The sequence below is a fragment of the Micropterus dolomieu genome, linkage group LG20, assembly GCF_021292245.1.
Source record: "Micropterus dolomieu isolate WLL.071019.BEF.003 ecotype Adirondacks linkage group LG20, ASM2129224v1, whole genome shotgun sequence".
NCBI classification, from domain to species: Eukaryota; Metazoa; Chordata; class Actinopteri; order Centrarchiformes; family Centrarchidae; genus Micropterus; species Micropterus dolomieu.
In genome coordinates this window covers 18,382,416-18,400,250 of record NC_060169.1, presented here as the reverse complement: position 1 = coordinate 18,400,250, position 17,835 = coordinate 18,382,416, and the positions used below count along the sequence as shown (strand labels likewise).

General features: G+C 38.5%; 1 protein-coding gene across 9 annotated transcripts in view; it reads left to right on the top strand.

The window, feature by feature from the left end:
* The first annotated feature begins 14,434 nt into the window (after positions 1-14,434).
* tead1b (TEA domain family member 1b) overlaps positions 14,435-17,835 on the top strand; it is a 50,043-nt gene continuing 46,642 nt past the window's right edge. For 3 of the 9 annotated variants that reach the window (XM_046032010.1, XM_046032011.1, XM_046032009.1), the window contains exons 1-2: positions 14,437-14,692; positions 15,176-15,304. The gene's annotated coding sequence lies outside the window, so the exon portion shown is untranslated. Of the gene's footprint in view, positions 14,693-15,000; positions 15,305-17,835 lie in introns of those variants that run through there. The other 6 variants (XM_046032012.1, XM_046032013.1, XM_046032006.1 and 3 more) reach the window with 5 other exon arrangements.

Below are 17,835 nucleotides of genomic sequence, written 5' to 3'. Positions count from 1 at the left end.
CTCCAGCGAGTGAGGCTCCTCTCTGTCTGCATTGTGCGCCTGCTTCAGCCTGTTTGACCAGAAAGCAACGTCATAGGAAATGTCTTTTTTTTTCTCTTTCTTTTTTAAATGTCTTTAATCATAATCAGGGGGCAGGAAAAGTATCTTGTGCATAAAAAATCTGAAATCAGAGTAAGATTGTAAATACAAAAATTACTGAAATGAAGTCACTAAAAAGAACATGAAATCACTGGCAGAAAGTAGTCTACATGTATTGGTATTTCTATACATTTTCTACATCTACTCCTCTACATTTCAGAGGAAAATATTGTACTTTTATGCCACATTTATTTTATAGCTTAGGTTATTGGCTATTTTACAAATTACAAGTTTACATACAAAAAATAATAAAAGGAAGGGGCTGAAAAGACAAAATGAGCTCATGAAAGATAAATAAAAAGCAATCAATCCTGTTTTAATTTAAAAATTTTATTGATGCAAACTTTTTGATTCCTCTGATAATCCTTTGCTCCCTTTTGTTGGTTTTGTTGCTCTATAGCAGTATGCTATATAAGAAATTCTTTCTTTCTTTTTCAGGGGCGGATTTCAAACTTCAGCCCTCCAAATGTGAAAATATGCCCAAAAGAATTCTGTAATAATTTCTTAAATCAGCAGAGTATTAACTGAAAGAATATTGTTGAAGATCCTTGAACAAATCGTATGCTCCTCTTCTGAATTTAACTGGTGCTCGGAGCATAATACAAACGTTGTAATTGCATTTTTTAAAACTCAAACACGACATCCTTCAACACGATCAAAATCCTTCAAATTTTTACTTTTCTCTTGAGCCCCAAAAATCCCATCAACACGGCTCAAATTATGATGCTAATTTGGATGTGATGTTTTGACATTGTCAGTTACAGATTTTTGACATTTTTGTAATGATTACTTCTGTACATCTGGCATTTTGATGTGTTGAATTTATGCAATTTGGTATTTATGCTCTATTAACGATATTTTACTTTTACATGCATTAATTTAATTAAGCAATATTTGATGAAGTGAAAACCAAAACTATATTCATAGCCAGATACTATATGGGTAATAGATATATATATGTATAGATTTTGTAATATGGGTAAACTGATCCTTTGATAGGATCACTAAGCTTGCCATTGACAGTTCTCATTGGTTCAGTTTATAACAATCCAGATAATTTCATTCAGATATCTGTATTGACAGTGAGTTTGGCCAGACCTCTTTGAAAAATATCATGACGAGATACTGAATGAGCTGCAGGTCTGGCAATGGTAGACTATTTGAAATATCTATAACTAAACTAACCAGTGAATGAAAAGGAAGAAACATGACTGAATTTGGCAACTGAATACAACCTTGAAAAGTAAAACCTGTGACGCAGAGCCATGAACGCTCTATTCTTGTTACACACATTTGCTTTAGCTATTTCTAGTAAAACCCACCAAGTCAGAGGAGTGCTTCCTGGAAACAGCTACATGTAACTGTGTAAGCTGTAACACAATCACATGTATAAGCTCAAATCTTAAATCACTATTCAGGTAAATTATTTGGAAATAGAGAAACACATTATAATTGTATTCTTTTTTTTTTGTCATGAAGAGTTTTGTGCAAACAGACATAATGATGAACTACAGGTGCGCAGGTGGGTGTGAGAATCAGGTGGTGGCTTAGGACGGGAAAAACAGGTTTGAAAAAGGCCTGTTGACTGGAAATGTGGTTGACCAAAATCTCGGAATGGCTAACGTTTGCTCTGAAATTATTTTTCATTAATGGTTTGAAACATGTCTGACTAGTGACATCGGTATGAGAGGATTACAGTAAAATAAACTCTCAGGTCGGTATTACCAGGGTAAAAATAAACTACACACAACACCAACTGTTTTGCATTTTCCTGATCACTCAGTTACTTATCATTGCTCCAAAGCAGTATGTTATATTCTCTTTGTTCAGCAAGTCTCCTGGTTTGTTGACCTGATTTTCCTGCCTGTTAATCTTGTTACCTGCCTGTTAGTGGTCTCCCAGTATCCTGCCTCAGCCCACCAGTTTGCTGCCTACACTCATCTCCCCCTGTGGCTTTCCACCAGCCAGTGTTCACTAGTCTTCAGCCACACTCATCAGGTGCCTTCAGTCTTCCCCAACAGCCCCTTCATGACCTCCTCTGATTTCTGCTGACCTTCACGGGTTGAGGTTTCAGTTTGCTTCAAGTGCAGCGTAAATCCTCCCCCTGGCTGCAAAACTACTACCTGGTGCCTCCTTGATTTCTCTAATACCTCAGACATCTCTGTCTTTGACGAGCCTTACTACTCTCAAAGCAATGTATTGTACAAATAAATGTCTGACACACATGGTGTTGCACCAAGAGAGCAACAGCACGTCAGCATATGACTGCTGTATAAACTAGTATTAAAGTACTATACTACCATAAAGTACTCCACTGCAGCACTCCTCTAACACTGTCACACTCACGGTGGACAGTTCGAATCAAAGGATCAAAATTGATGCAGCAGAATGAGAGATATCCTCTTTTTTTTATTCCATTCATTCGTCCTTCCTCTTAGTTTGGGTTGAGGATGCTACTATAAATTGAGCCCTGGATTTCTTGCCAATCTTATCCTCTGACATTTAAGCTGGGATAGGGACAATGCATTTCAATAGCCCCATTGTTCCGAACCACTATCATCAGTAAAGCTCAGGACCTGGCAGCTGTGCTTTTTCACCAAAAAGCAGAAAATGATCACCCATAATCAGACATCATACACCAAGATGTCTTGAACAGCCATTAGGTGTAATTACAGTCCTGTATCTGCCTTTATATGCCACTGTATTCATATCAAATAAGCCTTTCCGCACATACTAAGACCATAGCCCTGTCTGTCCTTTATATAGGACAACAGCCGTTCTGGCAGCAGTTAAGAAAAACACCCACAGAAAGGTAAGCTTGGCACGACCAACACTGAGGATGAGTAGTTTATGTCTATTAGAGGTTCAGGAACTTGTATGTGTTTGTTATTGATTTGTGCAAAGACTTCAGAACAGGAAAAACTATCAAATCTTATCTATGTGTCCACTATGAACACTGCTCTTTTGCACATTTATTCTTCTTACTTGAAGTTTCATCCATTTCACTGCTGAGATTGTGTGCCAGAAGTTTGATTTTACAATCTTTTAAAGCAGTATGCCTTTATTAAACATATATACCAGCAGAAGGTGAAAGGTTTCTGCAGGAATCATCCCTTCTCAAATGTTTTGTAGGTCTGTAGGCCCCACTCTTTTTTTGCCAGATTGCAGAAATTTGATGACGCACTGATTCTTTTTGATGGCAGGACATAAAGGTTCAGGTTCAGGGTTAACTTTGTTGTCATTATACAACATACAGGATGGCTATGATAGAAAATAGAATATAATAAAACAATAAAATAGGCAATAAAAGGGAACAAAGTATGTAAAGGTAGCACTAAAGCAAGAAAAAAAACAAGGAAGATGTACCAATGTACAAACAGTACATATAGAAAGACACTTGAGGTATAGTGAGAACGAGGATAGTGCAAAGGAAATGTGCAAAAGAAGAACAACATAACAGAATAGTTCAATGTAAATTTCACAGATGCATTGCAGCGTGAGTAGTGTGCAAAAGTAAGAATAACATGTAAAGCAGAGGTTTATGAAAAGAGTCATTTATTTATGTTTGAGTGCAGAGGATGTCATGGAGTTGAGGAGTCTCACAGCCTGAGGAAAGAAGCTCTGCAGTCTGCTGGTATGGCAGCAGGTACTTCTGTATCGGCAGCAGAGTGAACAGGCTGTGGCTGGAGTGGATATTGTCTCGTTGTATCTCTTGGGCAGCAGAGCCCTGCAGTCCTCGGCCCTGCACATCCTACGCCAGTTTGTTATGTGTCCAGTCAGGATGCTTTCTGTTGCTCCTCTGTAAAAGTTAACAAGAACTTGGCACAAGGCTCTGTTCTAAAAGCATGCATCTGTGTGATATCACAAAATCCTCTACCTCTGATGCAATCTGCATGCACATCTGGTGATAATCACATTTTAAACATTGGTTATGCAATAATCTGTCTTTAATGTCTGTGTCCTGCTGGCAGAACCTTCTATTGAATAGACAGCTGAGCTGCCACAGAGATAAAGAGATTTGTAAGCAACTAGGTATACAAACGGTTTAAAACTGTGATGAAAACACAGAAACGGCTGCAGCAGCATATTGAAAAATTTGAACTGTTAGGATTTTGTAACAACTTCATAATTAATCAGGCGACCCATTTCTCACTCATAGCCCTTAATAACCTCCACTAGAGAGTGCAAGAGTGTGAACATAGTTTACATGAATATTTATGTGCTTGTAACAGTATGATGTATTTTCTTGGTTGCTATTTTGTTTTATAGAGTTGCCTGTGTGAACTAGCGCACATCTGAGCTTCACTCGCATTTGATTTTAAACCCTAAATCATAAAAGTATGGTAGCACTAATTACACATAATGTAACTTCTCAAAAACAAAAGAAAAAGATAAAATGTACTTTTTCCTTCCACATATTCAGATGGAGCCCATATGCCAAACAAGCTACTGATGGCATCTGTACAAACTAATCAACCATCAGCAGATGACAGATTGTAGTGAAGTGGGGAACACAGCAACACAAAGTAAAATGAGTTAGCAGGGCCAAATATACAGAATATAAAAAGACAGCTAGAGTGTAAATGTTTCCATGTATAAAAAAAAGAAACCTGATAAGAAGAAAAAAATATATTTTGACACTGCATGTGGAAAAAGAAATGGGCTACTAATATCTGGGTTCAGGAACACAAATATGTCCTTTCATTAATTGTACAAAAACCACAATGTTTTATTATCACAATGTCAACTCATATTTAACAAGTCTGCCATGATGAACTATTAATATGTGCTACACCGAACCAGTCACTGTGGTTCGTTTCTGCACAATACAACAGTAATTTTCATTCATTAGGACTGTTGATAGTCAACTACAGACCCAGCTGCTATTTGATGGTGCCAGGCTTAATGACCAGAGTGGTGGTTCAACTGATTGTACTACAGACATTTATTATATCTTGCATGAAATAAATCTTCATGGGGAGGAAAGTGACAGAAGCACGGCACCCTGCCAACAGGCTTTGTGTCTGTTAAGTCACTTTCATTACTCTTCACTTTGAAGGCAATTAATTTTTCATTATTAGGACCGCGAATGAATGGTCACTTTCCAGAGTTGACTAGTTGGTGGTGGGCTATTTATATGTTTTGATCTCGTCCTCGTGACCTGGTGCGAGTACAGCATGGGGTTACCATGGAGATGAAAGTGAAGAAGCACCATGAGACCAGAAACCCCCGGGACAATTAAATTGCATCATACTCTCGCCCCTTGATGTGGGAAACATTTCCAGCTGTCCTAAAACGAAAACTCTTCTTCAGCACTGTTGATGTGTTGATTTCCCACATCTAAAGAGGAAAGATTGTTAGACCCAAGATTGTGTAGCTCTCCCACCTCTTGAATTTCCTGACAATTACTAACTAAAGGTAGATGATTGCTATGGCTCTTCCACTATTAATGTTGTTTTGGAAACATTCAGGTCCCAGTTGTTGGCTGCACACCAGTCTACCAGGGATGAAACCTGATTTCTGTAAGCATTATTGTTAGAAATTAGTCCTACCTATGTGGTATCATCGGCAAACTTAAACAACTTAAAGGTTCAGTGTGTAAGTTTTAGTGGCATCTAGTGATGAGGGCTGCAAATTGCAACCAGCGACTAAGGGTGCAATCACATGCTCCTCGGTTGGTTCAATTTCCTGAGTTGTTCAGTGTGCTCATGTCAGAATTTGGAATCAGCATAGATGCTACTGCAACGATTTGTTGGGTTAGCATTATAAGAGCATATAAACAACACGCAGACATCTAGTTCACTCTACATGGGCAGCTAATTAACAGTTTTTTTGCTTTTCTTGCTATGTATATATGTGTACATGTATAAATATGTATATGCAATATATGATTTTGCACGAATCAAAGTTCTGAATACTTCTTTACGTCCCATGTACACTTTTTTCTTTTTTTGCAATAAAGATTTAAAAGATTCTGATTATTCCGACACCACTTGAATGCACCATCAGTCACCTCACCCCTCCCTTTCCAATCACGTAGTAGTAGCTTGTAGAAGCTATGGTGGGACACACTCGTTTCGGCTCTTGTGCTAAATAATACGTCTTTTCTTACTTTTAATAAACCAGTCGACTGCTACTACTACTACTAACATTACTTGTTGTTGATGTTTCGTACATATCCAACCGTTTGTCCATTTAGGCTACTGTAGAAACATGGTGGCGCAACATGGCGACGTCCATGTAATAGGACTCGCGCTGTATGTAGATAGAAATGGCTCATTCTCAGGTAATAAAAACATAACAGTTCATTATGTAAGGTCTTTATACACCACTGAAAACATAGTTATGGATATTGCATTTTCGTCAATAGATCTTCCAAAACATTACACACTGAACCTTTAACAGACTCTGGGTGGGAAATAAACTAATTTGTTTAAAATTAGTTTAAATTTGTAAAATGCATCCCTGTGAGGCACCAGTGTTAATAACCACAAACTTCAAGACCTTGTTGTTAACTGTGACCACCAGCTTCCTTCCCTGCAAGAAGTCCAAGATCCACCGACACAGACATGTTTAGACTCCCATTGCAGAAGTTTATCATACACCCTGGATGGTAGAATTGTTTTAAATGTTTCGCTGCAATCAACAAACAGAAGTCTTGCAAAAGTGGCAGATGGCCTCAAGGTGTTGAAGAACTGAGCGCAAACATATCCACACTGCGCCATCGACAGACCTATTTGCCCTAAATTCAAACTGGTAAAGTTCAAGAGCAGCACTGGAGTGAAGGCCAGGAGCTTAAAGACCTTTATTGAAACAGATGTTAAAGGGCAGAGCAACAATAACAGCAGACATAAAACATGCTGAGACACTCTGCTCTGAAAGAAAGTGGTTCAAAATCTGAGATGAAATAGAGGTGGCGGCTGAGATTAAGTCAGGGCCTGCTGCCTTTCTACTATTTTGCCTTTGCAGGAGCTTCCTCACGTTGTGTTCAGTAATAAGGAGGAGAATAATCATGGAGGCATAGCAGGATCTGAAAGGGAAATAAAATGAGGCGGTGGGACCAAGCAAAAGCTAGTTCACGCCAACCTTGCTGAAAAAGTTCAATCAGTGTTTTAACTTTCAGAACCTGTCTCACTTTGGCCAGTGTCACCATGGTAACCTAAGATGTATAAAAAGCCTGCCTCCCAACCAATCAACTCTCTGGAAAAATAGTTATAATTTCAAAAGGATCTTGTTTGTGCAGACATGCTGCATTCATATTAAATGTCCAATAGGCCACTGTGGCCACAGACCTTTACTTAACATGAATACAGTGTATCACTGTTTGCACCAAACACCCACTCACATTTTTTGTACTGAATTCAAATTCCTGATTCGTAATAATTACTTTTCTTTCATGGAACAACGATTGGTGCAATTTGGAATAATCATATTAAATCAGTGACACTTACACACTTCTTTAGGTGTATGTTGGCTGTAACGGTGAAATTGCACGTTTTACGATCTACTGGTTTTATATCAGAGGGCTTCTAAACAGTGGACCTGTCACATCTTCCCCACTGTCATATGCAAATGACCAATCATCTCATCCAGCCTGAGGAATGCAGTCAACATAATTCTGTGATTGTACACCTTAGATGTCTTTCATTTTTACCTATCATTTTCCCACATGTGTCAAAAAACACAGACTTTTCCAATTTCTAACAATCTAACTAAATGTTTAAAAATTGCATTCCTGTAATTTGATAAGAAAAAATATGTATTGTGCATAAATGGAACAGCTTAACGATGTTAAAATATGTCATTCTGGATGTATGAAATTATAATGTGAAAACCTCCTCAGTAAAATCTCTATGAAGAACTTAAAAGCAAGTTGGACTGGGAGCCAATGACAGAACAGAACAGAAAACAAGTTCTTACATGCACTCAAACACAAATACAATGCATGAAATAATCCGACCCTATGCTGATTGGGATACGGGCTCCCCCACTTCTATTCATTTAAACACTAAGTGGCCCTCACTAGTCCTTCTCTCATCTCTGAATAAGGCGAATCAGTGTGGCTGGCTGAGCAGTCAAAGCAGAAATCCAGGGAAGCACCTGGCCTCACACGGCTATCTGATTAGATGAGGTTGCAGGCCAGGCTGAACCAGACCAGGCCAGGCAATGGCAGCGGCAGACCTGGAGTAAAATGAACTAAACCAGGCTAATTCTATTGCACCATGGCCTCCCTTAGAGGCTTAGAGCAGCAGGCTCAAATCAAGGCAACACTATATTGCAATGCAAACTTATCAGCCCAGAAGTCAGGAATGAGGACTGCAGTGGAGAAAATATAGCTTCACTGATTGGTGTTCTCTGAAGCATGCATTTAATGATTATGCTGTTATTATCAACTGTGTCCCCAAGCTCCCGAATTGGCTTAGGAAAAAGAGGAGTTTTATCTCTGCTGAAAGTAGCATGAATGTTTGAGTGACACAGTAGAGTGAAGGCATTAGTGAAACAGTTCTGCACACACACAAAAATAGTAAGGATTACAAAAGGGCTTGGAATTTTTTTTGTTTTGTTTTGTTTTTTAGGAAAAGATGATTTGCAGATGGTAATGCTTAACATTGCACCTCCATTGAGAGCGGAAAATGTCTAAAAGCATGGTTTGCCTTGGTTGGTAACACAGATGAAATATGCAATATGCAATTCAATTTGAAATGGATGCAACCTACAGCATGCGACTGTCATTTAGACACCAGTAGTTACATGCAGACTATACATGGTGTGGTGCAAGTCTTTGCTGAGGTTGATGTATTTGTGAGCCGACATGCTGGGATACAGCAACTGAACAGAGGTAAATGGAAATGATTTACCTGTTAGGGAATTTAACGACTGGACAATGTAAGGAGACTTATATTGTATACAGTAGGCATTGGAAAGCACCAGCCTAAGTCACGACTTGGTGTTGGACACATCAAACTCATTAGTTATTGCAAGTAAGGCATGCTATTAGGCAATCAAATCGGAACAGGTGCAGCTGAAAACAGCAGGCTGTTGTGTGGACAGAAAGTGTTTGTTATTACAGTGTTATTCTGCGAGGCTGTTTCATGGGTCAGTTCCATTAGCCTATTTTTGTTCAGTTAGGGGAACATTTTTTACCATTTGTGGGCAAAGTGTACACACATTGGCAGTGTAATGCAAGAGTAGTCTGAGCGTGTATGACCTAGGCTTCATTGGTGGGGGAGGGGGGGTGACACCAACCAATATAATGTCGACAACCACATCATATTTTACAGCTACATATCAATCACACTGAAACAATAAGTATAATAATATTTTAGTTTGATTAGTTTGTTGTGATTATTATTTTTTTTTTTACTTTACAAGATTATGAGGACAGTGTGAACAACGTTTAGTGTATGTTTGGCCTTCAGGTTCTGTGGAGAGCACAGCCTATGAACACAGGTCCTTAACCAGTCCTGCCAAGGCTGAATTACTACCAAGGCAATGTGGGGCATTTTCCCAAGCACCCGAAAGCTCCAGGTTAACTGTGTGTCAACTGTTTTTTTTAAATCGGCAATTTGTCTGAAAATATGCACTACTAAAGCACAACTGTCAACTGAAATGAAAGGGGCTTTAAAGTGGGTGTGAAGTGTGTATTTATCTGAGTTTTGTACTTGTATTTTGGATTTTCCTAAAGGAATTTGTTTAAACAAATTACCACACAGTAAATTAAGGACCAGCTAGTACTATTGCTTAGAAACACAGTGTTTCTAATCGCACAGATCTGGAAGAATAAAGGTTAATTGGGCCATGGACTCTTCAAATTCAGCCCCTGAAGTGGGACACTGCAACGTCATGACGAATTACAGTTTGATGATTTACAGTAGTAAATCTTACTGTTGTTCGATGTCATTATCAAACTAAGCACACAATTACAGCTACTTATAATTAAAATATTTACAATAACAATTCTATACATGCTTCCTATAACATAATGCTCAACACAAACATACTGACAAGTTCCACAGTATCTGTATTGCTTTGCTGTTTTGTTGAAGAAGTGTATGTATTCCCAGAGGTGTGGACTTTAGCCACCTGTTTCTAATATGTGGAACATACATTTGAACAGGTGACTCTCCCCCCTCTGTCTCACACTCTTTCACTCATTCCCTGCTGACACATTTGTCCTGTCTTGTCTCCTTTGCCACCTAGATAGCTTATACACCACTGCAGCACTCATGTGGCCACACCCTGTTACACAACAGCTGAGTGCCCTCGCATGAACAGTGTCGTCGCAGGGTGGGCGTGGTGGGTGAGCAATTTGTTTGGCTTTTGATGAAAGGCAATAGCTGCACAGTGAACACAGAGATCAAGACTTCTTACAGTATATTCATAGTTTAACTGTAATCAGTTGGCTTAGTAACCTACAAACCTCAGGGACACTGAAGACGTTCTCTGAATTCTGACACATGTGACGAGAGCTCTCTGGATACAGCAAGATTATTTTTAACAGTTCAAACACTGCCAGCTGATGAATTGCCACTGTTACACCTGAGCTCCTGGAGTTACATACTGCATTCATCTTTGGGGGGAAAAGGAAGTTCATTAAAGAGGTCCTAGCTTGCCTTTCGATGATTAATAACAGCCAACACCCAAGACAATAGAGAAAGTGATATGACTGCTAACAACTGCTTTTGAGTGGCTACTGCTAAGCTGTGCCACGATGTACATTTTCAGCAGATTAGGGAATAAAAAGAGAGAAAGTAAAGAAAGACAGTCCTGTATGAAGAACATTTAAATCGCACACCTTCCTGTGTTTCTCTCTCAGCTAAACGTGCACAGACAGGTGTTACAAGCTGTTGATGGATGTCCTCAGAGGGGCAGTCGTTCATTTTTATAGATCCTTTTCTTTTGAGGGATTGGTGTCAAAACACAGGCTTCTAATGGATGACTTGTTCAGACAGGACCACAGTTGTGTCTTTGACTGTGCTTTCCGTCTATATATATCAGGCTGAACGTCTGTGAATATAGTGTTACAGATGCATGTCTCTCATCTGAACTTAGCAAACACATTGCATTTTATATTATGATAATAGTTGTTTTCTGAGTCAGGTCATGTTATGGAGATAGATAACTAAACTTAACAACTTTGAGATGACATATAAGATACAATTGCCATTAATCCATAGCATGGTGTGTAAATTATCTATCCCACAGCTTATTTAATAATATCTGTATGCTTAAAGTGATACCCCGTTGGAAGCCACAGTTTGTTTAGGCTGGTGGTTATAGCTTGACAAAGTTTCCCCACACCCAATCTGCACTACAGCCTGCTTTCACATTCCCCTCCTCTCTCCTGTTTGAATTTGGCCAGCATCTTGAACTCAGCTGCTGCCTTTAAGTCCTGTAGGAAATAGTGCAGCCCTGATGTGAGTGATGAAGAATGAACTAAAAATGTGAAGAAGAATAGAGCGCTTCTTCACATTGTTTGCTCTGCTATTTTCTCATCTCTTTTACAAAATCACAAACAAATATAGCACACACCTTCTGCAGCACAATCTAGCTATGCTGTGTCATACAGAAGTGATACTTTTCAATATTCAAGTGACAACTGCAGCTGGGGATCAAGTTATCTTGCTTCACTATAAATGGCACTACATAAAATAGGTAACTTTTTCTGTCCTGTTTGTTTGTTGCAAAAAAACACAGAAATAGATGTTTCACACATCATAAACTTCGCAATTTTAATTTCGATAAGACTTTTATGAGGATGTTTTATTGTTGTTTTATTAAAACTATTCTTTCTTTGGCCCTTGTGAGCTGGTTTGGGTCCCTCACTCTAAAAAACAAAAACAGGCTGCAATACATAGATATGGTGTGCAGCAAAATTGCCAACCCTCTGACTGACTTAAATTCTTTATATGAGACAAGGACCCTTAAGTAGGCACAGTCAGTCCTGGCTGACCCAAGTCACCCCCTGAACAGCTGCTTCATGTTGTTGCCATCTGGCCGCAGATTCTGTCTGCCTAAATGCAGGACAAACAGACACAAAACCTCTTTTGTTCCTGCTGCTATAGGCTTTTTTAATAGTTCAATGTGAGATGTGGACTTGTAGTATGTATTTATTTTTGTGGTGGTTGTTGTTTGTATATGTGTTATTTACGTTCTGCTTACGTTCTGCTGCTGCACAACAAATTCCCCCCTGGGGACAATAAAGACTCCTTGAACCTGAACTTTAAAATATGATATTTCGCAGGTGAAATGTCACTACATGAAAACTACATTTGAAATGTAGTAAAAACACCACATATGTCTGTATGTGAATTTATCACTTGATAAAATGTGTACATTTAAAAAAATAAAAATAAAAAGATATTTCACACGTCATTTTAGAAACTTAATGCGTGAAATTTGCTGATATGCATGTAAACTAGAGTGAAGCAGTCAATAGTAGCTAATATTAAATACAACAATTAATAAAAAATGGCAATCCCTACACTATATTGATACCGTGCATGCTCAGATAAACACAAGTACATAAGTTAATGCCAAGGTCCTTGTCACTTGTCACCATCAGAGGTAACAGTGAGAGGAAAAAGTATGTTGTGGATCATGAAAACCACACGTCTTCTTGTTAATTTATCACATTTCACATGTAATAAATAGAATTTTTTGTTAGGGTGCTTTGCAGTTATGTAATGTATTTGAGGTTCTGATAGTTTATTTTACTAGAGTATTTTTATTTTATGCTACTTGATACTTCATCATCTCTCCACTTTAATGTTTCATTAATTATAATCCAATGATATAATATATATAATTATTATTAACCTTTGCACATTCCCTGGTCAATATGTTGTACATTCCCGTATAAAACTCTACAGCACTTTCACTTAAATAACCATAAGCCATATTGTGCTTCAGAATCAAAATCAGAAATACTTAATTGATCCCCGAGGGGAAATTCTTTGTTACATATACTCACTTGCACATGAAGGCATACAAGGAATAGAAATAATAGTAGATGTTGGTAAGTAGAGAATATAAGAAAGTCAAAATCTAAGAATATGATAAATAATAAATGTGTACAGTATTATACGGAGTTAACAGGAGTGTAATGATAAATAGCAGCAATGAACAGCATTATCAGTATTCACAGAAGTGTAACAATAAATAGCATTAATGAATAAATAGTGTAATAATAATAGGTGCAGGTAGTGTTGAGGTGAAATGGATTAAAAATCCTTAAGAGTTCTGGGACTGAGAAACATATTGTTTTAGTATTTTTGTTCATATTTTATTGTCAGTTTTATATTTTTGCTTCTAGACTTGCAGTATTTGCTTTCATCTCCCTTTACATTTTCTACTTAATATGTTTATTATTATGCATCAATATACCAAAGCAAATTCCTTGTATGTGACAACCTATTGGCAATAAACCTGATTCTGATATGTATCATTCTGCACAATAAGTACTTTTACTTTTGGTACTTTATAGTATGTATTGAGGCTGATACTCGGGTACTTTAACTTACATGTAAAGTAAACTTTATTTGTAAAGTGCTTTTCACACTGACAAGTCACAAAGTGCTTTACAAAAACATTAAATGACCACCTGAGCCACATAAAGAGGGAGTGAACTGAAAACTCAGCATGTAATAAAAATACATAAGATAAGATAACAGACTTTATTGATCCCCAACTGGGGAAGCTCATTTGTTACAGCAGCCCCAGATACAACACAAAACAACATATAACAGAAATAGAAAAATAAGAATAAGAGTTATATGTACACTATATACACTTTTTATATACAGAGAATTATGCATACATGATAAATACACAGTACATGGTAAAAATACACAATATATACTACATAATAAAATACACAAATAAATAATATAACATGCAGACCTGAAGCCGGATGTGTGACTTTTATTACCTGTAAAATATTTTCATAATCAGGAAAAGGTTCAGGCTTTCACCTTCCATTGTTTGCTTTGTTTTGATTTCCCATCTCTCGCATATTACTACTTTTACCTGTTCAGTGGCCAAGAAACATATAGATCTAGCTGTGACAACAACAAAACTCTACTCTAGGGCCACCTGGCATAGACATGGGTTTGGTATGCTTGAGGTGATATGAGAGTGACTTTGTTCTGTGCTAACGGCTGTACGTTCCTTGGCAGGTCATCACTGTTATAAAGTTGGAGCTGTAAAATCGGAGTTTCGTGGTGTCCCTGAAGGCATCAGTTCTCGGGATGTTTTGTACCCTCCCTGCCCCTGCTGCTGCTGCCTGCTGCCCGGGCTGTGCTGCCGGGGCTCGGGATGACGCCACCTCTCGCTCCGCCCCGGCGCAAACTCGCTCTTTGCGTTCATTTCATTCCTCTTCTCATTCCGAGCATTCTTCGCATCTCTTGTCAGTGCGCGAAGCGATTCACCTACACCTTCCTGGCTGGCCCAGAAACACCAGAATAACTTGACATAGTATTAAAAAAAATACCCCGTAACATCCCATTACCAAAAGAAAGGGACATTTTTTTTTATATGAGATATCAATAACGAGGTAAGTTTCAATGGTAGTTGCAGGTATCCAAACTGGTTGTAGACTTCTGTTCGTGGGGGTTTAGTTGACGTCTTTGGAAATATTGGGCAGTTTATCAAAAATGTTAGCTTATGTAGGTGTTTATTATTTATCCCATGGCGTGAAGTAAACGTTAGGTCGTCTGTTTCCATCGCTGAGAAAGATAGATAGATAGATAGATGGCCGATTCTGGTCGCTGTTGCAACAGGGTGCTCACTTTGAGCACTCACTGCTGTAGCCGATGTGGCGTTGACATAGCACCGAAAATCTTTGACATTTTTCACATATTTCTGAAAAGAAGCCCGATCATACGCCCCTATAAAAAGCCCCCAGATGCCGTTTGCCCTTTGTCAGATCCTCAGAAACTCCCAGCAGCGTTCGGGATGAACTAAAACATATACAGCACGAATAACAATTTTTTGGACAAGATGACGGTTGAAAACGTTGCTCTTTTCCTCTCCGTAGTTGGCTCAGCCGGGAGTTGTTGGAGATTTCACCGGAGCATTTTCGGACCACCTCGAAGAAAACACAGTGGAGAGACTTGTTGCTTCAGCACGTTTGACGGTGCTTTTTTAATCGCCATCGAAGTTTTGTGTAAGTATATATATTTTTCAAATATATATATATATTTTTTACACGTTTGTTGTTTGTTACTTCTCTGACCTGTCTGTGTGTCGCTCTCCATGTTGTTACTGTAACTCTTAACGGGAGCAGGAGGGAAAGGTTAGCTTAAACTCCTGCTTTATTGTTTCATGCTGCGGGGTGGGTTTAAGCTCCTCTGTGTCCAAACAAACAACCACTTTTACAAAAACAATGCAGTAAATAAAAACATTTTTGTCGGTTCGTGCGTTACTTTTTGCGGTGTAACATAACATTAAATGGCCTAACATAACCATGTCCAAGCTAAAGTCTTTGGTTGTCGTCGAAGAGGAAAGTTAGCTTTAATTAATCTTTATGGAGCTTTTATTTGGGGGTTCCTTCACTCACCTTTTCCTTCCTGTAATTTGGGAAGTGCCTGCTCAGCTAAAATTGAGCCCCCCGCCCTCCAACTGTAACGTTAGACCAGCTGTGCGTGTCACCAAGTTTTACTCCTTACAAGGATTTCATCCCTGTAACTTTTTATGTGGAGTCTGGGAAAATTACACAGGCTGTTATGCTAAGGGAGGGATGAGATTAAGGTCAAAAGCTTCCATTAGCAACAGTAAAGTTGGCTGGTGTACACCCTGTTGCACAAAGCACTGAAAGATCTCCCCTTTTGTGCCAGACTTTGGTCAGTCGCCACTTTTCTATCCCAGACACTTTACTGAATATGTTCAGCTTGAAATGGTCAGATTTGGTTTGCTTTGAACAAACAGCCCAGTCATGTAATCAGGCCACAGTTTACACAGCACCGATATGCTGCTGGGATTCAATCAAGGAGACTTCAAACTTCAGTCCTGTAGCTGCAAATAAAAAAAATACTACTTGATGTAACCTTGTTCATTCTCTTGTGAGCTCTCCAGTTGTGCTTTTTAGTATCTCAGTCAGGTGTCTAGTCACACTGGTCTTGACATCTCATGGCTTCAGTTGTGTTTCATCGTCAGATTAAGGGAATTTCCTCTCTAAAACATGCATTTTGGGAAAGTTGCTGTTTTGTATTATAATGTAGCTCTGCCAAAGAAGTGACACAACTGAGCAGTGGTTGTTAATAAAAGACCTGCACAAGCAAGAAAATACAAAATCCACTTTCCTTCCCCACTACTACTACTACTACTACTAGTTTTTGGCTGCAGCACCTACAGCTTTTGTTGTAAAAGCAGCTGGTTACGACTAGTGCACAAATTCTCTACTTTCATAATGCAAAGATGTTTTTTCTTACACTTAACATTTTATGTAATTTGTAGAAGATAAAAAGACAAAAGTACATGGAAGAGACATAACATTTTTCATGTAATTAATGTGATGGGACTGTTATAACTTCCAGGAAACCATTTGAATGCAGTCAGGCATAACCCCTAGGCAAGTCACAGTGTAAATCTGCTTGCTTGGAAGGAAAAAAAAATTAGGGGTAGAAATAGATGCTTTGTTTTCAGCTTATGCAACCAGTGGACCTGTTGGCTGGAAGCCTGCATAACATTTGTGCAAGGATAGGATGTTGTCTTTGTTTGACTGAATGAGACTTTACCTCCGAAGCTAGGAGTTTCCAAACTCCCTCAGCTATTTGATAGAGCATAACACAGCCCATTAAGTGTTACCTTTAGTTTGTTACAGAGACTACAAGAGAGACATGTTCACAGTTGATGACACTGAGCCTGGGTCTTTCTGTATATTAGGATTTGTCTATACTTTTAAAATAATTTGGAGTTAGTCATGAGCAAAAAAAAAAAAAAAAACAGTTTACACCCACTTATAAAGTTTTTAAAAAATTTTTTTAAAATAATGTCATTGTGTTACGATAATCACAAGTGGGATTTGATCATATGCCAGTGAACGTCTGAATGAGACGGGCTGTTGCTGTTGTGGACATATTGCTTCACTGGCTACACATGTGATATGTAACTTTAATGCATTGTTGGTTCACATTTTGACCCTTTCTGCTGCCTTGTTGAGGTCTGAGGGAAGAACTACAGAGAGTGTAGTCTATCTGTTGTGAAGTGTGGACAGAAGAATGGGCTTTTGTGAAGCGCAGAGTAGACTGTGTTACTTCCTGCAGCAAAGTGAGACTCTTCTTTTCTTTGGATGTCCACACTGGATATTGTTGAAGGGTAGCCGACTTTCAGAAAATGGTATTTTGGCCAAACATTTAGCCGATGTATTTGCTCATTTTATGCTTTATGAGGAAACATGGCAAATATAAATTGGTGCTTTTGTTTTTTTCAAAGCAAAGATTTAATTTCTCCAGCCAGCGACAACATCTTGTGAGCTTGGCATCGTGTGTCTACTCATATCAGCCTCCTTACCATATACGTTTTCATATATTTAAAATCTGTTAAGCTCTTGCCGTGTTTGTGCAGTGACATAGAATTTCATGCAGTCTTTGCATACATTAATTACAGAATGTGACCATGTTTACCTCTGACACGTGGAGATATACTTACGAGATATAACCAGAGTTACCTGGAATGACAGGGATGCTCTGTGATTCT